General features: G+C 47.4%; 1 protein-coding gene across 2 annotated transcripts in view; it reads left to right on the top strand.

Annotated features, from left to right (window-relative positions):
• The first annotated feature begins 5,281 nt into the window (after window positions 1-5,281).
• B4GALT4 (beta-1,4-galactosyltransferase 4) overlaps window positions 5,282-26,971 on the top strand; it is a 103,057-nt gene continuing 81,367 nt past the window's right edge. For both annotated transcript variants that reach the window (XM_078848326.1, XM_078848327.1), the window contains exon 1: window positions 5,282-5,388. The gene's annotated coding sequence lies outside the window, so the exon portion shown is untranslated. The remainder of the gene's footprint in view (window positions 5,389-26,971) is intronic.

Raw genomic sequence — 26,971 nt, 5'->3', positions numbered from 1 at the left:
GTGTTGATCTTCTGCCATGGTGCCAGTAGGGAGGAGTCAATCCTGGCCACATCTCATAGGATCTCTGCGATAGTCTCCTCAGGTGTCTGCTGGATGTGGAAACCGTGGACATGTCAAGATGTTGGTATGCTTGTCCGCCCTTGAGGAAGATCCTGGGTTCACCCTGGATCTGCAAAGGCGTTGCATAGACTGAGTCTCTTCTACTGTCATCAATATGCAGGGATGCGCACTTCCTAGCGTTGAAGCGGAGTCCCATCCAGTTGGCAGCCTGGCTCGTGATGTCGAGCATTTATTGAAGACTCTCAGGGTTGTCTGCGATCAGGACCAGATCGTCTGCGTAGGCAAGGATATTCATGCTGTTGCCATACAGGTCAAAACTGCTGGTCAAAAATTCTAATGTTTCTGTAAGGTCAGAAAGTGGTATATAACAACAAAGGTTGCTTCATCAGTGTCTTTTCCTTGCATAAGAAATGTGAATTTATGCCGCTAAGGGAAGATTTTTTTTTTCATGATGCACAAAGGAAGTTGAAAGTGATCATATTTTTTTTGTCCAATCTCATTGCTTCCTACTGTGGAAAATAACTGACTTCACCAACCTAATGCAATGACATAACTCTGTGTGGTACGTACTATGTCTCTCTGCAGAATGGATGTTTTTTTTTTTTAAAGTTGCAGTCCCTTGAAACAGTTATTACTATTTATAGCCAACAGTGTGATGGCTGAAATCAGCATTTCTTATTGTTGGAGCATGTGTTCCTTGATCTTGTCCAAACACTAACTACTGTTAATTATGATTCTACTGTTTGAAAAACTTGACTCACTGGAATGGTTGGAAAAAGACATAGGTGCTAGCTTGCATTCACATGTAACAATTCACCCATGGAGATGGGCCTAGCCTGCAATATACATGTTGAGACCAGGATCTAAATTTTTCTCAGTTTGGAATCCAAGATTCTTGTTCAGATCCAAAGTTCTAGTTCTTGTCATACACTATCACAGGGGGGCTTAGTATGGATGGAGAATGATTTTTAAGGTGAGAAAAGATGCAATTGAATTGTCTGGTATGGATCAGCTGATCTAGGTCCCATGCTCAGAAGGAGACTAGTCATACTGTACTATGTTTTTCATCTTGCCTGAGCCAATCCTTGTGGGTCTGTGTGTTTACTCAGTTCCTACAGAATTCAGTGAGAGTTTTGTCCAAATAAGGAGTTCAGGATTTGGCTTAGAGAAAATAAACTTGTTTAAAGGGATATCAGCAAACAGTACAGGCTCCTAAATATAGGGTCCAGAGGCAGGGAAAGAATGGGTAAGTGGAAGGGTTTTCAAAAGTGGAAGTGTTTGCAAGTGTATTTACAATTTTAAAAATATAAATGAAACAAGCTTTTTGGAATGTGAATTAATCCTCTGCAGTTTTGCGAACCTACACATGGTAGCACTGCAAGAAAACCAGAAAGAACTAATTTGACTGTCCATGCTGGGAAAAGTGCAAAAAGTAGGTGTCATAATTAACACTAAAAGAAAAGGAGTACTTGTGGCACCTTAGAGACTAACCAATTTATTTGAGCATAAGCTTTCGTGAGCTACACAAAAAATACTGGAAAATGCAGAAGATGGTTTTTATATACACAGACCATGAAAAAATGGGTGTTTATCACTACAAAATCCAGGTTTTCTCTCTTCTCTCCCCCCCCGCCCCTTGTTGGTAATAGCTTATCTAAAGTGATGACTCTCCTTACAATGTGTATCATAATCAAGGTGGGCCATTTCCAGCACAAATCAAGGGTTTAACAAGAACGTCTGAGGAACAGTGCGGGGGGGAGAGGAATACACCATTTTTTCATGGTCTGTGTATATAAAAACATCATCTGTATTTTCCACAGTATGCATCCGATGAAGTGAGCTGTAGCTCACAAAAGCTTGTGCTCAAATAAATTGGTTAGTCTCTAAGGTGCCACAAGTACTCCTTTTCTTTTTGCGAATACAGACTAACACGGCTGTTACTCTGAAACCTATAATTAACACTCATAAACCTAAATTTGATTTTGAAAATTCTTCAATCTTAAATGTTAAAATGTACCGGAAGTTGGAAATACTAGATTGTTTTTTTTTTTTTTAAAATCTGTCAGTGAATCCACACACACACACACACACATCTTGTTGTTTTATCCTTTACTACCATATGGTTCCAGAAACAAAAGATCTTTCCTTGATTTTGATTAAAACTAAAGAAGCAGAAAGTCCATCTCCCTTTAGCAAACATTGATGTTTGGGAAGCAAGTGTCTTAGTTCTATGATTTCTTAAATTTTCAAAACATCTGCTGAACAGCACTAATTTTATGTCACTTAAAAATTTTAAACATCTTAAATGCTCTCATTTTGAGGGCAGTGTTCTAAAAGGTATTTATAACTTTTATTAGTAAACACAATGTACTGTACACTCAGTGCAAAATCAGAGGTCAGCAGCACTCAGAACTCTGCCGGATGCATAGCTAATGGGGTAGATATTCTCCACATGTGCTGGAACCATAAAAACATGCATAATATCTGGGACTGCAGTCAAGAAAAACTGAAGCCTTATTAGGCATTCAGATACTGACCACACCTATATGGCTTCAATTTATACCTCTGAATTATTAAATGTTTCCAAAACAAATAGAATCATAGAATATCAGGGTTGGAAGGGACCTCAGGAGGTCATCTAGTCCAACCCCCTGCTCAAAGCAGGACCAATCCCCAACTAAATCATCCCAGCCAGGGCTTTGTCAAGCCTGACCTTAAAAACTTCTAAAGAAGGAGATTCTACCACCTCCCTAGGTGACTCATTCCAGTGTTTCACCACCCTCCTAGTGAAAGTTTTTCCTAATATCCAACCTAAACCGCCCCCACTGCAACTTGAGACCATTACTCCTTGTTCTGTCATCTGCTACCACTGAGAACAGTCTAGATCCACCCTCTTTGGAACCCCCTCTCAGGTAGTTGAAAGCAGCTATCAAATCCCCCCTCATTCTTCTTTTCCGCAGACTAAACAATCCCAGTTCCCGCAGCCTCTCCTCATAAGTCATGTGTTCCAGGCCCCTAATCATTTTTGTTGCCCTCCGCTGGACTCTTTCCAATTTTTCCACATCCTTCTTGTAGTGTGGGGCCCAAAACTGGATATACTACTCCAGATGAGGCCTCACCAATGTCGAACAGAGGGGAACGATCACGTCCCTCGTTCTGCTGGCAATGCCCCTACTTATACATCCCAAAATTCCATTGGCCTTCTTGGCAAAAAGGGCACACTGTTGACTCATATCCAGCTTCTTGTCCACTGTAACCCCTAGGTCCTTTTCTGCAGAAGTGCTGCCTAGCCATTTGGTCCCTAGTCTGTAGCGGTGCATGGGATTCTTCTGTCCTAAGTACAGGACTCTGCACTTGTCCTTGTTGAACCTCATCAGATTTCTTTTGGCCCAATCCTCTAATTTGTCTAGGTCCCTCTGTGTCCTATCACTACCCTCCAGCGTATCTACCTCTCCTCCCAGTATAGTGTCATCTGCAAACTTGCTGAGGGTACTGTCCACACCATCCTCCAGATCATTTATGAAGATATTGAACAAAATCAGCCTGAGGACCGACCCTTGGGGCACTCCACTTGATACTGGCTGCCAACTAGACATGGAGCCATTGATCACTACCTATTGAGCCTGACGATCTAGCCAACTTTCTATTCACCTTATAGTCCATTCATCCAGCCCATACTTCTTTAACTTGCTGGCAAGAATTACTGTGGGAGACTGTAAAAAGCTTTGCTAAAGTCAAGGAACAACATGTCCACTGCTTTTCCCTCATCCACAGAGCCAGTTATCTCGTCGTAGAAGGCAATTAATTAGTCAGGCATGACTTGCCCTTAGTGAATCCATGCTGACTGTTCCTGATCACTTTCCTCTCCTCTAAGTGCTTCAGAATTGATTCCTTGAGGACCTGCTCCATGATTTTTCCAGGGACTGAGGTGAGGCTGACGGGCCCGTAGTTCCCCGAATCCTCCTCCTTCCCTTTTTTAAAGATGGGCACTACATTAGCCTTTTTCCAGTTGTCTGGGACTTCCCCCGATCACCATGAGTTGTCAAAGATAATGACCAATGGCTCTGCAATCACATCCGCCAACTCCTTTAGCACTCTTGGATGCAGCGCATCCGACCCCATGGACTTGTGCTCGTCCAGCTTTTCTAATTAGTCCCAAACCACTTCTTTCTCCACAGAGGGCTGGTCGCCTCCTCCCCATGCTGTACTGCCCAGTGCAGTAGTCTGGGAGCCGACCTTGTTCGTGAAGACAGAGGCAAAAAAAGCATTGAGTACATTAGCTTTTTCCCCATCCTCTGGCACTGGGTTGCCTCCCTCATTCAGTAAGGGGCCCCCACTTTCCTTAATACAATGTAAATAACCAGCCAAGATAACAATATTGAGAGAGGAATCACAGTACAATAAATCAGAATAGCTGCCAAGTTTAACTAATTCAGTGAGGGACAAAAAAAAAAAAATTATATAAATTGCAAAACATAATGGATTCCTCTGAGAACATGTGGCAATTCTTTGGCCCTTGGGCTGCAGTGGGTCACCTAATGGGACTACTCACCTGAGTAAAGTTAAACACATGTATAAACCTTTGCAAGGTTGGGGCCTTATTTAGCTATGATCAGAAAACGATAACCATTTTAATAAAGTCTGCTTTGCTTGAATTGGTGGCAGTGATGCAATGGTGGTAGCTTGATGATGACAACAGGGCTATTATTATCAACTATTATTTGATTAAAATTCAAGTCTGGGGAGACAAAGAATTGTTTGGCCAAATAATTCCTAATGGGTGCCGCCGACTGGATAATTTCAGGGACGCGATCAGGCTACGGGGCGCCACGCTTCTTTGCATGCTTTAGCGGGCACCGTGACAACCTCTGGGATTGTGGCCCCTGGGGGAGGCTGGCCCCGGGGGAGCGCAGGCCCGCACCGCAGGCAGCCAGAAGCAACCCTGCCACGGAGCCCGTTCAGACGGTGCCCGGGGGGGGGGGGGGGGGCTGTGGGGCGGGACAGGGGCCTTGACACCTTCCCGGGGCTACGGGCGGGGTTAACCCCCCCTCCGTCCCACAGAGCGGCGGGGGGTGGGAGGGGCCCAGCCCGGCCCCGCGCGCGGGGCAGAGGATGGCGGGGGTGGCGCGTGCGGAACGGGGGTTCCAGCCCCACGAGGCAAGGGCGGGGGAAGGGAGCGCAGAGGGGGCCCCCCCCGGGTGTGGTTGGGGGGCGGGGTCGCTCTATCCCTCCGCCGGGGTCTCGGTGGTGGGAGGCGGCCGCTCTGCCGTCGTCTCTATGGTCGGCGGCACGGGATGCGGGCTGGTACTGGCACCGCGGCGGAGGCAGGTGAGGAGCGGCCCGGTCCGCGCCCCCCTCCCCCGCCCCCGGGGGATCTGAGGCGGTAGCCGGGGGCGGGGGGGCGGTCACAGTCCCGGAGCTTCCCAGAACCGGCCCGGCTGGGGACTGGGCCCGTCACGGGTCACCGCCCCGTGGCCCGGCTCCAAGGAGCGACCTGCCCTTCCCGCGAGCGAAACAACGGGGCCCAGGGCAGAAAGCGGGGCGGGGCGGGGGGGCAGTAATACCGGCCCCCTCTCGGCAATACCGCTCCCGCCCCATGCCGCCCTTGCACGGGCCAAGCACGTAAAAGCTCCCGGAGCCGGGGCCGAAGCTCCAGCGCGAGGCCCGTTGCCGGCCGGCCGCGCTCCCCTCGCGCGAGCGGCTGCGGTAACGAGCCCGCGCCGCGCTGTGCGCGCTGGCAGCTGCGGCGTGCCTGCGAAGCCCTGTTTGCGTCGCTCTGGATTTCTAGCGTGCAAATGGAGAGGCGCCTCTCTGAGCACCTGCTTTGGAGTTGTGAAGTAGTTTGGGGCTTAGCGCCACCCCCCGGGGTGTGTGTGCGTGCGTGCGTGTGTACTGGGATCAGCCCCAGCTGTGAATTTGCGGTGGCTTTGCATTGCGGTGTCTCATCAGGAGTTTGGGGTGTGAAGTGAGTGGGCTGTCAGTCTGACTTCAGAAAAGCGACGGGGTGTGTATTTAGAGGAAGCTGTCGCCTCAGATTTGGTGCAGAGTTTAGACTCTCTGAAAACTAAGTTCCTTCAAAACCCAAGAATAGTATAAATCAGTGATGCTCAGACCTCAGTGGTTCAGAAGCCAAATTAGCCATCAACATTACACTATGGCTCTTTTGGGTGACTTCATTGTTTCATTTACTGTAGTATTATTCATATTTAAACACAAGGGAAATCTTTATATATAAAATTATTCTCACAGTATATAAGTTAGTAACTGAGTGCAAGCTGATAATATAATTGGTTAACAACATAATAAAAGCGTCTTGGCTGGTTAATAATTAAATCACATAGTGTTTTAATATCATGTTCTGCAGAGAGCGCCAGGAGACACATTAAAGAGCCATTTGTGGCTTGTGAGCCGTAGTCTGAATATCACTGGTATAAATGTTTCTATGAATTAAAGAAAGAATTCCCATGGAGACAAATAAGCAATCCACTGCAATATATGTGTAAGGACAACTCATATATAGTGCAGCAATGGGAAAAGGAAATCAACTATAAACAAAAGAGAAATGGTCTTCACTGATATTTCCTTGTCTTGGGAGAAATGCAAAAAGTAAAGCAACAACATAACAATGACAAGTAAATGTACCCTTTAAAATTATTCTACTATGAAGTTATTGGCAAAATAGGAGGGAAATTTGCTTACTAATGATTAACATTTGAATGGTTAGCATATTCAAAGCACTTTACTAGCATTAGCCCTTATACTGTGGTTGGGTAAGTCTAAGTCAGGGATTGGCAACCTTTAGCCTGCAGTCCACCAAGGTAAGCCCCCTGGTGGGCTGGGCCGGGCCGATTTGTTTACCTGCCGCGTCCACAGGTTCAGTCGATTGCAGCTCTCACTGGCCGCGGTTCGCCACTCCAGGCCAATGGGGGCGAACCGCCGCCAGTGGGAGCTGCGATCGGCTGAACCTGCGGACATGGAAGTGTTATTTACCCCTTCGTATAACATAATTTCATTGGGTGAGCCCTGTTCCTTAATAGGCAGCAGGTTTAAAACAAAGAAAAGGAAGTACTTCAGACAAAACACAGTCAGCCAGGGGATTTTGTGAAGGCCAGGGGTGTAACTGGGTTAAAAAAAGAATTAGATAAATTCATGGAGGATAGTTCCATTGATTGCTATTAGCCACAATGGTCAGGGACACAATCCCATTCTCTGGGTGTCCCTAAGCCTCTGACTGCCAGATGCTGGGACTGAGTGAAAGGGGTTGGATCACTCAGAAAATGCCCTGTTCTGTTCATTCCTTCTGACGCATCTGGCACTGACCACTGTTAAAAGACAGGATACTTGGCTAGATGGACCCTTGGTGTGACCCATATTAGGAGCATTCTTATGGGTTGCTGACTGGGGAAATGCCTTGAGAGCCTTGCCTGCCCAGGCCCTTTCAGAAAGAAGAAGGATTGGTACTTTTCCCTTCTCTGTTTTTCTCTTTGGTTTCCTGAAGGCTTAGGACTGACTTTCGAGGGCTATGGAAGCATATAGACTGTTTGGACTACTTTAGCTTCCCCAGTAAGGGGGCCAGACGTCCTGAATAGCACCGTGGGAGGGCTCTGACCTAGAATCTGAGGCTGTAGCAGTATCCACCCTCTCCCCAAGGAAGATGCTAGAGAGGTATAGCCTATTATAGTGACCTATGGGGAAAGGTTAAAAAAACTGGTCTTGTTTAGTCTTGAGAAAAGAAGATTGAGGGGTGACCTGCTAAGTCTTCAAATATTAAGAGCTGTTATAAAGAAGACGATAATCAGTTGTTCTCCATGTCTGTGGAAGGTAGGACAAGAATTAATGGGCTTAATCTGTAGTAAGGGAGATTTAGGTTAGACATTAAGAAAATTGTTTTAACGCTAGGGGTAGTTAAGCTCTTTACTAGGTTTCCAAGGGAGGTTGTGGAATCTACATCACTGGAGGTTTTTAAAGACATGTTGGAGAAATACCTGCCAGGGACAGTCTAGGGGTATGTCTACACTACGAAATTAGGTCGAATTTATAGAAGTCGGTTTTTTTGAAATCGGTTTTATATATTCGAGTGTGTGTGTCCCCACAGAAAATGCTCTAAAGTGCATTAAGTGCATTAACTCGGCGGAGCGCTTCCACAGTACCGAGGCAAGCGTCGACTTCTGGAGCGTTGCACTGTGGGTAGCTATCCCACAGTTCCCGCAGTCTCCGCTGCCCATTGGAATTCTGGGTTGATATCCCAATGCCTGATGCGGCAAAAAACATTGTCGCAGGTGGTTCTGGGTACATGTCGTCAGGACCCCATTCCCACCCTCCCTCCCCCCCTGAAAGCAAGGGCAGACAATCATTTCGCGCCTTTTTTGTCTGCCGCCAGCCAAAGATGTAAAGGATCGATGGAGTGGGTCAGAACAAGACATAGACCAGATTTGTTTTGGACTCATTTTCCTCCTCCCCTGTCTAGATCACACTGCAGTCAGTCACAGAGAAGGCGCAGCGAGGTTAATCTAGCCATGTATCAATCAGAGGCCAGGCTAACCTCCTTGTTCCAATAAGAACGATAACTTTGGTGCACCATTTCTTATTGGAACCCTCCGTGCAGTCCTGCCTGAAATACTCCTTGATGTACAGGCACACCCTTTGTTGATTTTAGCTCCCTGAAGCCAACCCTGTAAGCCGTGTCATCAGTCGCCCCTCACTCCATCAGAGCAACGGCAGACAATCGTTCCGCGCCTTCTTTCTGTGCGGACGCCATACCAAGGCAAGCATAGAGGCCGCTGAGCTCATTTTGGCAATTAGGAGCACATTAAACACCACACGCATTATCCAGCAATATATGCAGCACCAGAACATGGCAACGCGATACCGGGCGAGGAGGCGACGTCAGCGCGGTCCCGTGAGTGATCAGGACATGGACACAGATTTCTCTGAAAGCATGGGCCCTGACAATGCATGCATCATGGTGCTAATGGGGCAGGTTCATGCTGTGGAACGCCGATTCTGGGCTCGGGAAACAAGCACAGACTGGTGGGACCGCATAGTGTTGCAGGTCTGGGACGATTCCCAGTGGCTGCGAAACTTTCGCATGCGTAAGGGCACTTTCATGGAACTTTGTGACTTGCTTTCCCCTGCCCTGAAGCGCATGAATACCAGGATGAGAGCAGCCCTCACAGTTGAGAAGCGAGTGGCGATAGCCCTGTGGAAGCTTGCAACGCCAGACAGCTACCGGTCAGTTGGGAATCAATTTGGAGTGGGCAAATCTACTGTGGGGGCTGCTGTGATGCAAGTAGCTCATGCAATCAAAGATCTGCTGATATCAAGGGTAGTGACCCTGGGAAATGTGCAGGTCATAGTGGATGGCTTTGCTGTAATGGGATTCCCTAACTGTGGTGGGGCTATAGACGGAACCCATATCCCTATCTTGGCATCAGAGCACCAAGCCGGCGAGTACATAAACCGCAAGGGGTACTTTTCGATAGTGCTGCAAGCTCTGGTGGATCACAAGGGACGTTTCACCAACATCAACGTGGGATGGCCGGGAAAGGTGCATGACGCTCGCATCTTCAGGAACTCTGGTCTGTTTCAAAAGCTGCAGGAAGGGACTTTATTCCCAGACCAGAAAATAACTGTTGGGGATGTTGAAATGCCTATATGTATCCTTGGGGACCCAGCCTACCCCTTAATGCCATGGCTCATGAAGCCGTACACAGGCACCCTGGACAGTGGTCAGGAGCTGTTCAACTACAGGCTGAGCAAGTGCAGAATGGTGGTAGAATGTGCATTTGGACGTTTAAAGGCGCGCTGGCGCAGTTTACTGACTCGCTTAGACCTCAGCGAAACCAATATTCCCACTGTTATTACTGCTTAGAATCATAGAATATCAGGGTTGGAAGGGACCCCAGAAGGTCATCTAGTCCAACCCCCTGCTCAAAGCAGGACCAATTCCCAGTTAAATCATCCCAGCCAGGGCTTTGTCAAGCCTGACCTTAAAAACCTCTAAGGAAGGAGATTCTACCACCTCCCTAGGTAACGCATTCCAGTGTTTCACCACCCTCTTAGTGAAAAAGTTTTTCCTAATATCCAATCTAAACCTCCCCCACTGCAACTTGAGACCATTACTCCTCGTTCTGTCATCTGCTACCATTGAGAACAGTCTAGAGCCATCCTCTTTGGAACCCCCTTTCAGGTAGTTGAAAGCAGCTATCAAATCCCCCCTCATTCTTCTCTTCTGCAGGCTAAACAATCCCAGCTCCCTCAGCCTCTCCTCATAACTCATGTGTTCCAGTCCCCTAATCATTTTTGTTGCCCTTCGCTGGACTCTCTCCAATTTATCCACATCCTTCTTGAAGTGTGGGGCCCAAAACTGGACACAGTACTCCAGATGAGGCCTCACCAATGTCGAATAGAGGGGAACGATCACGTCCCTCGATCTGCTCGCTATGCCCCTACTTATACATCCCAAAATGCCATTGGCCTTCTTGGCAACAAGGGCACACTGCTGACTCATATCCAGCTTCTCGTCCACTGTCACCCCTAGGTCCTTTTCCGCAGAACTGCTGCCTAGCCATTCGGTCCCTAGTCTGTAGCTGTGCATTGGGTTCTTCCGTCCTAAGTGCAGGACCCTGCACTTATCCTTATTGAACCTCATCAGATTCCTTTTGGCCCAATCTTCCAATTGGTCTAGGTCCTTCTGTATCCTATCCCTCCCCTCCAGCGTATCTACCACTCCTCCCAGTTTAGTATCATCCGCAAATTTGCTGAGAGTGCAATCCACACCATCCTCCAGATCATTTATGAAGATATTGAATAAAACCGGCCCCAGGACCGACCCTTGGGGCACTCCACTTGATACCGGCTGCCAACTAGACATGGAGCCATTGATCACTACCCGTTGAGCCCGACAATCTAGCCAGCTTTCTACCCACCTTATAGTGCATTCATCCAGCCCATACTTCCTTAACTTGGTGACAAGAATACTATGGGAGACCGTGTCAAAAGCTTTGCTAAAGTCAAGAAACAATACATCCACTGCTTTCCCTTCATCCACAGAACCAGTAATCTCATCATAAAAGGTGATTAGATTAGTCAGGCATGACCTTCCCTTGGTGAATCCATGCTGGCTGTTCCTGATCACTTTCCTCTCATGCAAGTGCTTCAGGATTGATTCTTTGAGGACCTGCTCCATGATTTTTCCAGGAACTGAGGTGAGGCTGACTGGCCTGTGGAGCTTGCTGTGTGCTCCACAATATCTGTGAGAGTAAGGGGGAGACGTTTATGGCGGGGTGGGAGATTGAGGCAAATCGCCTGGCTGCTGGTTACGCGCAGCCAGACACCAGGGCGGTTAGAAGAGCTCAGGAGGGCGCGGCACGCATCAGAGAAGCTTTGAAAACCAGTTTCATGACTGGCCAGGCTACAGTGTGAAAGTTCTGTTTGTTTCTCCCTGATGAAACCCCCCGCCCCTTGGTTCACTCTACTTCCCTGTAAGCTAACCACCCTCCCCTCCTCCCTTTAATCACCGCTTGCAGAGGCAATAAAGTCATTGCTGCTTCACAGTCATGCATTCGTTATTCATTCATCACACAAATAGGGGGATGACTACCAAGGTATCCCAGGAGGGGTGGTGGAGGAGGGAAGGAAAATGCCACACAGCACATTAAGCACAGCACTTTAAAAGTTTACAACTTTAAAATTTATTGAATGACAGCCTTCTTTTTTTTGGGGAATCCTCTGTTGTGGAGTCGCTGGTTGGCCGGAGGCCCCCCCACCGCGTTCTTGGGCGTCTGGGTGTGGAGGCTATGGAACTTGGGGAGGAGGGCGGTTGGTTACAGAGGGGCAGCAGTGGCAGTCTGTGCTCCAGCTGCCTTTGCTGCAGCTCAACCATACACTGGAGCATTCTGGTTTGGTCCTGCAGCAGCCTCAGCATTGAATCCTGCCTTCTGTCATCACGCTGCCGCGACATTTGAGCTTCAGCCCTGTCTTCTGCCCGCCACTTACTCTCTTCAGCTCTCCACCTCTCCTCCCGGTCATTTTGTGCTTTCCTGCACTCTGACATTATTTGCCTCCACGCATTCGTCTGTGCTCTGTCAGTGTGGGAGGACAGCATTAGCTCGGAGAACATTTCATCTCGAGTGCGTTTTTTTTTCTTTCTAAGCTTCACTAGCCTCTGGGAAGGAGAAGATCCTGTGATCATTGAAACACATCCAGCTGGTGGAGAAAAAAAAAGGGACAGCGGTATTTAAAAAGACACATTTTATAAAACAGTGGCTACACTCTTTCAGGGTAAACCTTGCTGTTAACATTACATACATAGCACATGTGCTTTCGTTACAAGGTCGCATTTTGCCTCCTCCCACCGCGTGACTACCCCCTCAACCCTCCCCCCTCCCCGTGGCTAACAGCGGGGAACATTTCTGTTCAGCCACAGGCAAACAGCCCAGCAGGAATGTGTCCCTGAAGAAAAGCACCCTATTTCAACCAGGTGACCATGAATTATATCTCACTCTCCTGAGGATAACACAGAGAGAGAAAGAACGGATTTTGGTTGAATGCCAGCAAACATACACTGCAATGCTTTGTTCTACAGTGATTCCCGAGTATGTGTTACTGGCCTGGAGTGGTAAAGTGTCCTACCATGAAGGACGCAATAAGGCTGCCCTCCCCAGAAACCTTTTGCAAAGGCTTTAGGACTACATCTAGGAGAACCGCAAATGCCAGGGCAAAGTAATCCTTTCACATGCTTGCTTTTAAACCATGTATAGCATTTTAAAAGGTACACTCACCAGAGGTCCCTTCTCCGCCTGCTGGGTCCAGGAGGCAGCCTTGGGTGGTTTCGGGGGGTACTGGCTCCAGGTCCAGGGTGAGAAACAGTTCCTGGCTGTCGGGAAAACCGGTTTCTCCGCTTGCTTGCTGTGAGCCATCTACAACCTCCTCCTCCTCCTCATCTTCTTCGTCCCCAAAACCTGCTTCCGTATTGCCTCCATCTCCATTGAAGGAGTCAAACAACACGGCTGGGGTAGTGGTGGCTGAACCCCCTAAAATGGCATGCAGCTCATCATAGAAGCGGCATGTTTGGGGCTCTGACCCAGAGCGGCTGTTCGCCTCTCTGGTTTTCTGGTAGGCTTGCCTCAGCTCCTTCAGTTTCACGCGGCACTGCTTCGGGTCCCTGTTATGGCCTCTGTCCTTCATGCCCTGGGAGATTTTCACAAAGGTTTTGGCATTTCGAAAACTGGAACGGAGTTCTGATAGCACGGATTCCTCTCCCCAAACAGCGATCAGATCCCGTACCTCCCGTTCGGTCCATGCTGGAGCTCTTTTGCGATTCTGGGACTCCATCATGGTCACCTCTGCTGATGAGCTCTGCATGGTCACCTGCAGCTTGCCACACTGGCCAAACAGGAAATGAGATTCAAAAGTTCGCGGTTCTTTTCCTGTCTACCTGGCCAGTGCATCTGAGTTGAGAGTGCTGTCCAGAGCGGTCAGAATGGAGCACTCTGGGATAGCTCCCGGAGGCCAATAACATCGAATTGTGTCCACAGTACCCCAAATTCGAGCTGGGAACGTCGATTTAAGCGCTAATCCACTTGTCAGGGGTGGAGTAAGGAAATCGATTTTAAGAGCCCTTTAAGTCGAATTAAAGGGCTTCACTGTGTGGACGGGTGCAGGTTTAAATCGATTTAACGCTGCTAAATTCGACCTAAAGTCCTAGTGTAGACCAGGGCTAGGTTAACTTGATCCTTCCTCAGCACAAGGGGATGGGGGATGGACTAGATAATCTCTTAGGGTTGGAAGGGACCTTATCTTTCTATGATAAGAAGAAAAACCACCTGCACATCTACCAATGTGATATATGCCATCATGTGCCAGCAGTGCCCCTCTGCCATGTACATTGGTCAAACTGGACAGTCTCTACGTAAAAGAATAAATGGACACAAATCAGATGTCAAGAATTATAACATTCAAAGACCAGTTGGAGAGCACTTCAATCTCTTTGGTCACTCGATTACAGACCTAAAAGTTGCAATTCTTCAACAAAAAAACTTCAAAACCAGACTCCAACGAGAGATTGCTGAATTGGAATTAATTTGCAAACTGGATACAATTAACTTAGGCTTGAATAGAGACTGGGAGTGGAAGTGTCATTACACAAAGTAAAACTATTTCCCCATGTTTATTCCCCCTGACCCTCCACTGTTCCTCAGACGTTCTTGTCAACTGCTGGAAATGGCCTACCTTGATTATCACTACAAAAGGTTCCCCCCCTCCCACTCTCCTGCTGGTAACAGCTCACCTTAAGTGATCACTCTTGTTACAGTGTGTATGGTAACACCCATTTTTTCATGTTCTGTGTGTATATAAATCTCCCCACTGTATTTTCCACTGAATTTATCCGATGAAGTGAGCTGAAGTTCATGAAAGCTTATGCTCAAATAAATTGGTTAGTCTCTAAGGTGCCACAAGTACTCCTTTTCTTTTTGCGAATACAGACTAGCACGGCTGCTACTCTGAAACCTCACAATATAAATGTCAGAGATCCAGGAAATGTACAGTTAAGGTGGTGATTCTCACAAAACACAGCCACACAACCTTGACTTTGACATCTTTGATGTCTGCCTGAGGTGTCTCTTAGGGATGTCCCAGTACATTACTCCTTCCTAAGGGTGTGTCTACACTACGAAATTAGGTTGAATTTATAGAAGTCAAATTTTTAGAAAGTGATTTTATATAGTCGATTGTGTATGTCCCCACCTAAAACCATTAAGACCATTAAGTCGGCGGAGTGCATCCACAGTACCAAGGCTAGCGTTGACTTCTGGAGTGTTGCACTGTGGGTAGCTATCCCACAGTTCCCGCAGTCTCCTCCGCCCATTGGAATTCTGGGTTGAGATCCCAATGCCTGATGGGGCAAAAAACATTGTTGTGGGAGGTTCTGGGTATATGTCGTCAGGCCCCCATTCCCTTCCTCCCTCTATGAAAGCAATGGCAGACAATTGTTTTGCGCCTTTTTTCATGGGTTACCCGTGCAGATGCCATACCACAGCAAGCATAGAGCACGCTCAGCTCACTGTCACCGTACATCTCCTGGGTGCTGGCAGACATGGGACTGCATTGCTACACAGCAGCAGCTCATTTGCTTTGTGGCAGCAGATAGTGCAGTATGACTGGTAGCCATCCTTGTTATCTCCTGGGTGCCCTGGCCGGCCTTGGTCAGATTGGTCGGGGCGCCTGGGCAGACATGGGTGTTCCTGGCAGATCTCGGTGAGGTCTGTCGGGGGTGCCTGCACATAAATGGGAGTGACTCAGGTCATTCTCTTCTTTAAGTTTTGTCTAATGAAGATTCAGTCCTGCGTGGAATATTGGCAGAGGGATAGCTCTCCCATCCAACAGCACTGTCTGCTGCCAGTCTACCCCTCCCTCCCTCTGTGAAAGCAACGGCCAACAATCATTTCATGCCTTTTTCCGTGCGGATGCCATATTGCTGACAGCATCGTCATCCACCCGCCGCTTCCGCTGCCACTTTGCTCTCTTGCTCACACCATACCACAGCAAGCATGGAGCTCGCTCAGATCACCGCAGCAGTTGTGACTGCTCTAAACACCACGCGCATTATCATGCGGTATATGCAGAACCAGAACCTGCAAAAGCAGGCGAGGAGGCGAAGGCAGCGCGGTGAGGAGAGTGATAAGGACATGGACACTGACTTCTCTCAAAGTACGATACCCAATGGCTACGAAATTTTGTATGCGTAAGGGCAGTTTCATGGAACTTTGTGACTTGCTTTCCCCTGACCTGAAGCGCTAGAATACCAAGATGAGAGCAGCCCTCACAGTTCACAAGCGAGTGGCGATAGCCCTCTGGAAGCTTGCAACGCCAGACAGCTACCGGTCAGTCGGGAATCAATTTGGAGTGGGCAGATCTACTGTGGGGGCTGCTGTGATGCAAGTAGCCAACGCAATCACTGACCTGCTGCTATCAAGGGTAGTGACTCCGGGAAATGTGCAGGTCATAGTGGATGGCTTTGCTGCAGTGGGATTCCCTAACGGTGGTGGGGCCATAGACGGAGCGCATATCCCTGTCTTGGGACCGGAGCACCAAGACAGCCAGTACATAAACTGAAAGGGGTACTTTTCAGTGCTGCTGCAAGCACTGGTGGATCACAAGGGACGTTTCACCAACATCAACGTGGGATGACTGGGAAAGGTACATGATGTTCGCATCTTTAGGAACTCTGGTCTGTGGGAACGGCTGCAGCAAGGGACTTACTTTCCAGACCAGAAAATAACTGTTGGGGATGTTGAAATGCCTATATGTATCCTTGGGGACCCAGCCTACCCTTAATGACATGGCTCATGAAGCCATACACAGACAGCCTGGACAGTAGTCAGGAGCAGTTCAACTATAGGCTAAGCAAGTGCAGAATGGTGGTAGACTGTGCATTTGGACGTTTAAAAGCGCACTGGAGCAGTTTACTGACTCGGTTAGACCTCAGCGAAACCAATATTCCCATTATTATTACTGCTTGCTGTGTGCTCCACAGTATCTGTGAGAGTAAGGGAGAGACATTTATGGCAGGGTGGGAAGTTGAGGCAAATCGTCAGGCCACTGATTACACGCAGCCAGACACCAGGGCGGTTAGAAGAGTACAGCAGGTCACACCGCGCATCAGAGAAGCTTTGAAAACCAGTTTCATGGCTGACTGGGCTACAGTATGAAAATTCTGTTTGTTTCTTGATGAAAACCCGCCCCCTTGGTTGACTCTACTTCCCTGTAAGCCAACCGCCCTCCCCTCCCCCCTTTGATCACCGCTTGCAGAGGCAATAAAGTCATTGTTGTTTCAAAATCATGCATTCTTTATGAATTCGTCACACAAATGGGGGGATAACTGCCAAGGTAGCCCGGGAGGGGTGGGGGATGAGGGAAGCACCGGGATGAGGGGTGGTGGAGGAGGGGAGGACGGAAGGACAAGGCCACACTGCACTTCAAAACTTATTGAATGCCAGCTTTCTGTTGCTTGGGCAGTCCTCTGGAGTGGAATGGTTGGGTGCCCGGAGGTCCCCCCCCACCGTGTTCTTGGCGTCTGGGTGAGGAGTCTATGGAACTTGGGGAGGAGGGCGGTTGGTTACACAGGGGCTGCAGAGGCGGTCTGTGCTCCTGCTGCCTTTCCTGCAGCTCAGCCATACGCCGGAGCATGTCAGTTTGATCCTCCAGTAGCCTTAGCATTGCTAGCATTGCATCCTGCCTCCTCTCATCACGCTGACGCCACCTCTCCTCGCGCTCGTCCCTCCTGTCCTCACGTTCGTTTTGTGCTTTCCTGGACTCTGCCATTGTCTGCCTCCATGCATTCTGCTGGGCTCTTTCAGCATGGGAGACCTGCATGAGCTCAGAGAACATTTCATCATGAGTGCGTTTTTGTTTGTTTGGGGTTTTTTTTGGTTTTTTTTTTTTGGCTTCTAATCTTTGATAGCCTCTGGGACAGAGATGATAGGGGGAGCGTTGAAACATTTGCAGCTGCGGGAGCGAAAAAAGGGAGATTAGTCTTTAAAAAGAGATATTTTAGAGAACAATGGGTAGACTCTTTCATGGTGAACCAAGCTGTTAGCATTACATAGCACGTGTGGTTTCTTTACAAGGTCACATTTTGCCTCTTATATTGAGGGCCTGCCAGTATGGTGTGAGAGATCACACATGCAGGGCCGGCGGGCAACAGAATTCGGCTTGCAGGCAGACATGGTAAGCCACAGTCTTTTGGCTTCTTTAACCTTCCTAACATGTGGGAATGGTTTCAAACAGCAGCACCTTCATTTCACATACCAAGCACCCGTTGGGTTGGCCCTTTAAAATGGGTTGGCCATTTAAAAGGAGGGGTTGCAGTTTTCAGGTTAACGTGCAGCACAAACCCAACTAACCGCCCCCCCCCCCCACACACCCAATTCTCTGGGATGATCGCTTCACCCCTCCCCCCACCACGTGGATAACAGCGGGGATGATTTCTGTTCAGCCACAGTTAAACAGCCCAGCAGGAATGGCCACCTCTGAATGTCCCCTTAATAAAATTCCCGTATTTCAACCAGGTAACCATGAATGGTATCACTCTCCTGAGGATAACACAGAGAGATAAAGAACGGATGTTGCTTGAATGGCACCAAACACCGGGACCACACGCTGCCATGCTTTCTTATGCAATGATTCCAGACTACGTGCTACCGGCCAGGCGTGGTAAAGTGTCCTACCCTGGAGGACGCAATAAGGCTGCCCTCTCCAGAAACCTTTTGCAAAGGTTTTGGGAGGACCTCCAGGAGAGCTTCATTGGGATGTCCCTGGAGGATTTCCGCTCCATCCCCAGATACGTTAACAGACCTTTCCAGTAGCTGTACTGGCCGCAAATGCATCCCAAGTCTTCAGGGCAAATTAATCATTAAACACGCTTGCTTTTAAACCGTGTATTATATTTACAAAGGTACACTCCCAGAGGTGCCTTCTCCGCCGTCAAGGTCTGGGAGCCCGGGTTGGGAGGGTATTGGCTCCAGGGTGATAAAGAGTTCCTGGCTGTCAGGGAGAACGGTTTCTCCACTTGCCTGGTGTGCGCTATCTTCAACCTCCCCCTCCTCCTCATCTTCTTTGTCCCCAAAATCCTCATCGCTGTTGCGTGAGACTCTGTTGCAGGAGTCCACGTACAGATGTGGGGTAGGTGTAGGGGCACCCCCTACAATTGAATGCAGCTCATCATAGAAGCGACATGTCTGGGACTCTGACCCCGAGCGGGCGTTTGCCTCTGTGGTTTTTTTGTAGGCTTGCCTGAGCTCCTTAAGTTTCATGGGGCACTGCTGCGGGTCCCTGTAAGAGCCTCTGTCCTTCATGCCCTTGGAGATTTTTTCAAATATTTTGGCATTTTGTGTTTTGAAATGGAGTTCTGATAGCACAGATTCATCTCCTCATACAGCGATCAGATCCATTACCTCCCGTTCGGTCCAGGGTGGAGCTCTTTTGCGATTCTGGGACTCCATGGTCACCTGTGCTGAAGAGCTCTGCATGGTCACCTCTGCTGATGAGCTCACCACACTGGCCAAACAGGAAATGAAATTCAAAAGTTCGCGGGGCTTTTCCAGTCTGCCTGGCTGGTGCATCTCAGTTGAGAGCACTGTCCAGAGCGGTCACAATGGAGCACTCTGGGATAGCTCGCAGAGGCCAATACAATCAAATTGCGTCCACACTACCCTAAATTCGACCCAGCGAGGTTGATTTCAGTGCTAATCCACTTGTTGGGGAGGAGTACAGAAACCGGTTTTAAGAGCCCTTAAAGTTGGAAAAAATGGCTTCGTAGTGTGGACGGGTGCAGGGCTAAACCGATCTAACGCTGCTAAATCTGACCTAAAGTCGTAGTGTAGACCAGGGCTAAGTGTTTGTTTAGTGTGCTCTCTTCCAACCAGAAACAAGTATGCTTTTGATCAGTGGTGGTGCCCAGAGCATGTTAGCGTGTATGAATAGGATAGCTGATTTGGAGTTAGGATAGGCACAGATAAAATGGCAGGTATTTTTAGAGATGAGTAAGGTCCTGGGGTCCCAGTTTCATTTGGTGTTCCTACAGGGCAAAGTTAAAGTTGTGTGGAGACTCTTGTCTTGCTTTGTTTTCCATGCTGCTCCTTATACATCAAATATCTTCTCAATCTTGGAGCGACAAACCTTTCCTCATTGAAATCCCTCTTAAATCCCTTCCTCCATGATGCTCACAAAAACTGAGATTTTAAAAATACATAAGACTTCCAAATTGTTTCTCAGTGCATCTTCTGTCGACCTTCTAGTTTATAAACTCATTGTGGCAGGGATTGCTGTTATTTCATTTTCTTGTATGCTGAACACAAAGAGACTTAGATAACAAATAATGATAATGAGGAGTGCAACCTGCACAACTGTTTATACTCTGGACACAAATAGGATTTTTCACTACCTGTGAATTTCTAGCCACGCCCCATAAATGCACATTGGTCTTTTTCTTTCCTTTAAATCATAAATTCCCCCTCTAAGGAATTCCGGTTGTGTTCTACACACTGACTTAAACCAAGTCAATCTGCTGTTGCCTGGAAATGTGTTGCCTATTGTCATCTTTATAAAATACTGTCAGTTCAACAGAAACCTGAGCCACCTTTTGCCATGTCCAGCCCTACCTAGCACCTCTATCATCCTGCTGCAGGAAGGTCACAAGTGCTACCATTAAACTAAAATTTAAGAAAAATAGTCAGAGGAGTGCAGAAGGTCATTGGAGCTAGAGCAGACTGTGACTGCTTCTTCCTGAAACTGACAGATGAGTGTCTGTTAGCAGCCAGTTCCTAGGCTTGGTGAGTGGTGATTGAGTAGCTGTGTTACTTACACTCTGCAGACTACTATAGGCACAGTAATTCTAGAACCATGGCTGGAAGTTTTCTATGTCAACCTAATTATGTCAGTGTCTACACTACAGCCTTTCTCCCACCTACCTAAGTTCCCTACTACACGGACATATTAACTTCACCTCCACTAGAGGCATAAAGCTTATGTCAGTATAGTTAGGGCCATGCCATGTCTGTGTAGGCACTGCATCCCTTACATCTATTTTGTCAGTTTCACAGCAGGACCCATGAAATTCACAAGAAAACCCCTGCTTCCCTGGAGAGCTAGGTGGCTGCAGACCCTGCTCCACCCGTTCTGTCAATTTCAGGGCTCCCTGATGCATGAAATTGACAAGGTTGCCTGGCTCCCAGTGGGTGGGAGAAGAGAAACCCTGGGTGGCTTCGGCCTGCTCTCAGCATGGAATGGGGAACAGAGGCAGCCTGTTCGGAGCCTGTGGGGCAGCCAGGCTCCTGGTAGGTAGCGGCCAGCGGAGCTGAGACCAGCTCTCCGCTCCCCACACTATCCCTGGCACCTCCTTATTCACCACTGTCATATACAGGCAGTCCTCAGACTTAGGACACAATTGGTTCCTGAAAATTGCATCGTAAGTTGAAACATCGTAACTCTGAACCGCAATCCACTCCATTGCGGGACCGAGCACCATAAAGTTGAAACCAATGTCGTAAGTCGAATCAGCGTGTCAATTCAGAAACGTCATAAGTGCTGTTTGTCGAACGTCATAAAGTCGAGGACTGCCTGTAATTAGGATATGTTTTGCACAAACTATGCCTTGTGAAGTATCATTCTAAAAGTCTTGATCTGCTAGACATTAATATCTCACTGGATTGTATGTGCTATTGTCGTATGTGAAGTTATGAAGTTTGGCTACATATGTGTTACTGAAACATGTTGTGAAGTTGAAAATACCCACAAGTAGCCTTTCAGGTGCAACAGTAAAAAGGCCAAACAATGTTAATGGCTTATTGAAGAAATGCACACAAGCACAAGGATTACCCCAGGAACTATGTACAATAGAAACCTCTCAGAGATAGCACTACACAATGGGAACTGTTTGACCCAGGTCACAGCAAAAGAGCTTTCCAGCAAGTGGGAAGAAGATACAAAAGGGGGAAATGACATCATGATGGTACCTCACTCTCCCTACAACACCACACCTGGAAACACCTGAGGAACAAAGACTGAACTAGGGGAAGTGATGGTCCCAGGCTAAAGGGATTTCTAGCCTGTGTAGGAAAACCCACGCTGCAAAGCAAAGGCAGCTTATGCCTTAAGACTGTGCCAGTCTATTTATCATTCAGGGTGAGAATTTGCTAATTCATATCCTACCTATCTAGTATGTTAAGCTCAGTTTGTGGTTTTGTTTATTTACTAGGTAATCTGCTTTGATCTGTTTGCTATCACTTAAAATTTATCCTTTTGTAGTTAATAAACTTTTATGTTTTAATCCAAACCAGTGTGTGTTTGACTAAGGTGTCTGGGGGAAATCTCAGCTTGGTTACAAGTGTGCATGGTCCTCTTCACACTGAGGGAGAGGTGGACCAGGTATTAAACCCATATACTGGCCAGATTTGACCAGGGCAGGATGGTACTGCTCCGAGGTCCTAGGCTGGGAGGCTGGTTGTTAGAGAGCCAGCATGTAACTGCAGCTGGGTGTGTCCCTTCCTGTGTGAATGCTGGCGAAAGAGCAGGCTTGGAGGGCTTTGCAGCTTGTCACAGCAGCACAGTGTGAGAAGACGCCCAGGCTGGTGGGTCGGAGGGCTCAGTGGTACCCCAGTTCCAGGTGGCATCCCAGGGGCAACCTGTCACACCCACCACCTACACTACTTCAAATTCTGGATTCAGTGCACAGCCTGTGTAACCACATTGTGCATTAGCAAGGTTCAAACATGTTGGAATGTTTCCCCTCAGCTACCTGACCATAGAAGCAGATGCTACCACAGCTAGAACTCCCACCTCTTAGGCTCATTGGATCAGATAGGAGGCAGGCTTCCAACTCCACCTTGTGGTCTCCTGGTAGGGAGGTGAGCGAGAGGGCATGATCACCTGTGCTTGATGCCTATGGAAACTTCCACTTACCAGCTCCTTACAGAGATGTAGAGGTTCTTATCTCTGATTATGGAGTGGCTGGGCGATTTTTTTTCACAGCCTACAAACCAAATGTTGCTGTTTTCAGTCTTGTTTAGGACTCTTCGTTCTTACCCTATACTCAGAGCAGGATTTTCCATCCAGTTGTACAATTATCTGACATTTTTATCTTTAAAACTGAAAGGGGAAAAAAAGCCAGATGCTTAATCACCATAATATAGACTTCCCTGTTAGTGATCAAAGAACTCCGGTGGGTAGATGCTCATTCCTCTTTGTACTTTTTGTAGGAGTCAGGAATTTGCTTTGTCATCCTTTGTCAAACATTTTCCACCCTTTGTTCTGTAGTGTGCTGCTTGGCTGCTGCCCTCCAACCCAAAGAGAGCTGCATTTCAATAGAATTGCATTAATACAGTTTGTGGCATGTGTTGGGATAAAAGGCATTGCATAAATGTAAATTTATCTCTAAAGTTTTAGGTAGCATTATTTCTAATACTTTTCCCTCTTATAAAAATAGTCTTCTTAGGATATCAAAGTGCTTCACAAATATGAACAAAGTCTCTCAATCCCCCTCTGTATTAAGTAAATGTTATTAACCCCTGTGATGGGGTTCTAGTGGACCAGCTATGGTAACTCAGTTAGGGTGAACTGCAAGAATGGGGCAGACAATCTTCATAAAGCTGGTGGATATTCCAATACCCAGATTTACCAAGCCAGCATAAAACAGCTTCTTTATTACTTCACTGGTTACTCAGAAGTCCAAACAACACAGTTCCCTTAAAATGATCCAGCCTCAGGCCTCAATCCAGGTACTCACATCAAATATGATGAAAATTTCTGTAAATCTTATTTCATCATATAAAAGAAACGGTTCTACCCCAATCCCAAAGGATTGGACACATTACCTCCCAGGTTATTGAATATTCCAGATCTTACCCAAATACACGTTACAGCCAATTCTTATTAACTAAACTAAAATTTATTAAAAAAACATGACATGAATTCAGTTCATTTAGGTGCAGATTCATAGCAGAGATGGTGAGCTTTGTGGTTGCAAAGAGTTCCTTTAGAATTCAATTCATAGGTCATATTTCAATGTCCAAATCTCATATTCAGGGTTTACCAGCAAAAGTGGGACCTCAGTCTTGCGACTCAAACTTCCCCTGACGAAGCCTAACCAGATCTGAGATGACAGAATCAGGACCCAAGGATCTTTTATACAATTGCATGTCTTTTGACAAGTTGGAATTCCTCAGGGAACAAAGGATGACTTTGAAGGAGATCCATAACGGGTACTTAGCTATATGAATTAACATAAGGCCATTCGCTTGTTCCTCCACCATTCACAGTACGTTTCAAAGAGAGATGAATACCGAGATATTCCATGTTTACAATTCATTTAAATGATAGGATCTTCTTTTGATCTCTGAATTATCAGAATACAGCATAGACAGGTAGGGACTGTTGATTACATTGTGGACCCTACTCATACATATGTAAATGCACAAAAAAACATTATCTCCTCACATGTCTTCTGTGGGTTATTTATTTTGCAGGATGTTTAACCCTTTCTAGCCAGGCGTCACACCCCCAATGTGAAACTGGTGTGGCAGAGCGAAAATAGAGCTCCTGGATACACCTTAATGACCTCCCAACATTGATCTGAGCTGTGTTTATATTGAGTTCTTTGTAAGGTGCACCAAATTATTGATGCATGCTTTGGCCCCAGCCAAAAACTTAGTCCATACTTTGTGAAACAATTTAGTGATTCCAGGGTTTGGTCTATGTGTTGACTTAACATAGCCATTAACGTTCTTCAGAGAGCACTTACTCTGGCATTCAGACATGAAGGCTGCGAGGTGTTGTACCTCAGTTTCCCTTTGTGCACAGCAGTTCAAGCTTGTAGTGGTTTTTCTGTCCTAGAATGTTTTAGAAATATGTCTATGCATTAGCTGTGAAGCCTCAGCCTTATTAGGCTTTTTAGCACAAGGTGTGTTGTCATGTAATGAGACAGTATAACCATGAAGGCCTTCACAATATAATGAGTTCTTATGCATCACTCCCAACATCTTCACTGGTTTTTCCAAAAAACCATGCACATTGTACATTTTTCACTTTGTGTGAGATCCTTACAGTGTGTATGATAACACCCATTTTTTCATGTTCTGTGTGTATATAAATCTCCTCACTGTATTTTACACTGAATGCATCCAAAGAAGTGAGCTGTAGCTCATGAAAGCTTATGCTCAAATAAATTGGTTAGTCTCTAAGCCCTGGTTTACACTAGGACTTTAGGTCGAATTTAGCAGCATTAAATCGATGTAAACCTGCACCTGTCCACACGATGAAGCCCTTTATTTTGACTTAAAGGGCTCTTAAAATCGATTTCCTTACTCCACCCCTGACAAGTGGATTAGCGCTTAAATCGGCCTTGCCGGCTCGAATTTGGGGTACTGTGGACACAATTCGACGGTATTGGCCTCCGGCAGCTATCCCAGAGTGCTCCATTGTGACCGCTCTGGACAGCACTCTCAACTCAGATGCACCGGCCAGGTAGACAGGAAAAGAACCGTGAACTTTTGAATCTCATTTCCTGTTTGGCCAGTGTGGCAAGCTGCAGGTGACCATGCAGAGCTCATCAGCAGAGGTGACCATGATGGAGTCCCAGAGTCGCAAAAGAGCTCCAGCATGGACCGAACGGGAGGTACGGGATCTGATCGCTGTATGGGGAGAGGAATCCGTGCTATCAGAACTCCGTTCCAGTTTTCGAAATGCCAAAACCTTTGTGAAAATCTCCCAGGGCATGAAGGACAGAGGCCATAACAGGGACCCGAAGCAGTGCCGCGTGAAACTGAAGGAGCTGAGGCAAGCCTACCAGAAAACCAGAGAGGCGAACGGCCACTCCGGGTCAGAGCCCCAAACATGCCGCTTCTATGATGAGCTGCATGCCATTTTAGGGGGTTCAGCCACCACTACCCCAGCCATGTTATTTGACTCCTTCAATGGAGATGGAGGCAATACGGAAGCAGGTTTTGGGGACGAAGAAGATGATGATGATGATGAGGTTGTAGATAGCTCACAGCAAGCAAGCGGAGAAACCGGTTTTCCCGACAGCCAGGAACTGTTTCTCACCCTGGACCTGGAGCCAGTACCCCCCGAACCCACCCAAGGCTGCCTCCTGGACCCGGCAGGCGGAGAAGGGACCTCCGGTGGGTGTACCTTTTAAAATACTATACATGGTTTAAAAGCAAGCATCTGAAAGGATTACTTTGCCCTGGCATTCGCGGCTCTCCTGGATGTACTCCCAAAGCCTTTGCAAAAGGTTTCTGGGGAGGGCAGCCTTATTGCGTCCTTCATGGTAGGACACTTTACCACTCCAGGCCAGTAACACGTACTCGGGAATCATTGTAGAACAAAGCATTGCAGTGTATGTTTGCTGGCGTTCAAACAACATCCGTTCTTTATCTCTCTGTGTTATCCTCAGGAGAGTGAGATATAATTAATGGTCACCTGGTTGAAATAGAGTGCTTTTCTTCAGGGGACACTCAGAGGAGCCCATTCCTGCTGGGCTGTTTGCCTGTGGCTAAACAGAAATGTTCCCCGCTGTTAGCCACAGGGAGGAGGGAGGGTTGAGGGGGTAGCCACGCGGTGGGGGGAGGCAAAATGCGACTTTGTAACGAAAGCACATGTGCTATGTATGTAATGTTAACAGCAAGGTTTACCCTGAAAGAGTGTAGCCACTGTTTTATAAAATGTGTCTTTTTAAATACCGCTGTCCCTTTTTTTTTCTCCACCAGCTGTATGTGTTTCAATGATCACAGGATCTTCTCCTTCCCAGAGGCTAGTAAAGCTTAGAAAGAAAAAAAAAACGCACTTGAAATGTTCTCCGAGCTCATGCTGTCCTCCCACACTGACAGAGCACAGACAAATGCGTGGAGGCAAATAATGTCAGAGTGCAGGAAAGCACAAAGTGACCGGGAGGAGAGGTGGCGGGCTGAAGAGAGTAAGTGGCGGGCTGAAGAGAGGGCTGAAGCTCAAATGTGGCGGCAGCGTGATGAGAGGAGGCAGGATTCAATGCTGAGGCTGCAGGAGGGCCAAACCAGTATGCTCCAGTGTATGGTTGAGCTGCAGCAAAGGCAGCTGGAGCACAGACTGCCACTACAGCCCCTGTGTAACCAACCGCCCTCCTCCCCAAGTTCCATAGCCTCCACACCCAGACGCCCAAGAACGCGGTGGGGGGGGCCACTGGCCAACCAGCCACTCCGCCACAGAGGATTGCCCAAAAAAAAGAAGGCTTGCATTCAATAAATTTTAAAGTTGTAAACTTTTAAAGTGCTGTGTGGCATTTTCTTTCCCTCCTTCACTACCCCTCCTTGGCTACCTTGGTAGTCATCCCCCTATTTGTGTGATGAATGAATAAAGAATGCATGAATGTGAAGCAACA

The sequence above is a fragment of the Lepidochelys kempii genome, chromosome 1 (assembly GCF_965140285.1).
Source record: "Lepidochelys kempii isolate rLepKem1 chromosome 1, rLepKem1.hap1, whole genome shotgun sequence".
Classification (NCBI taxonomy): Eukaryota; Metazoa; Chordata; order Testudines; family Cheloniidae; genus Lepidochelys; species Lepidochelys kempii.
This window is presented reverse-complemented; position numbering and strand designations above follow the sequence as displayed.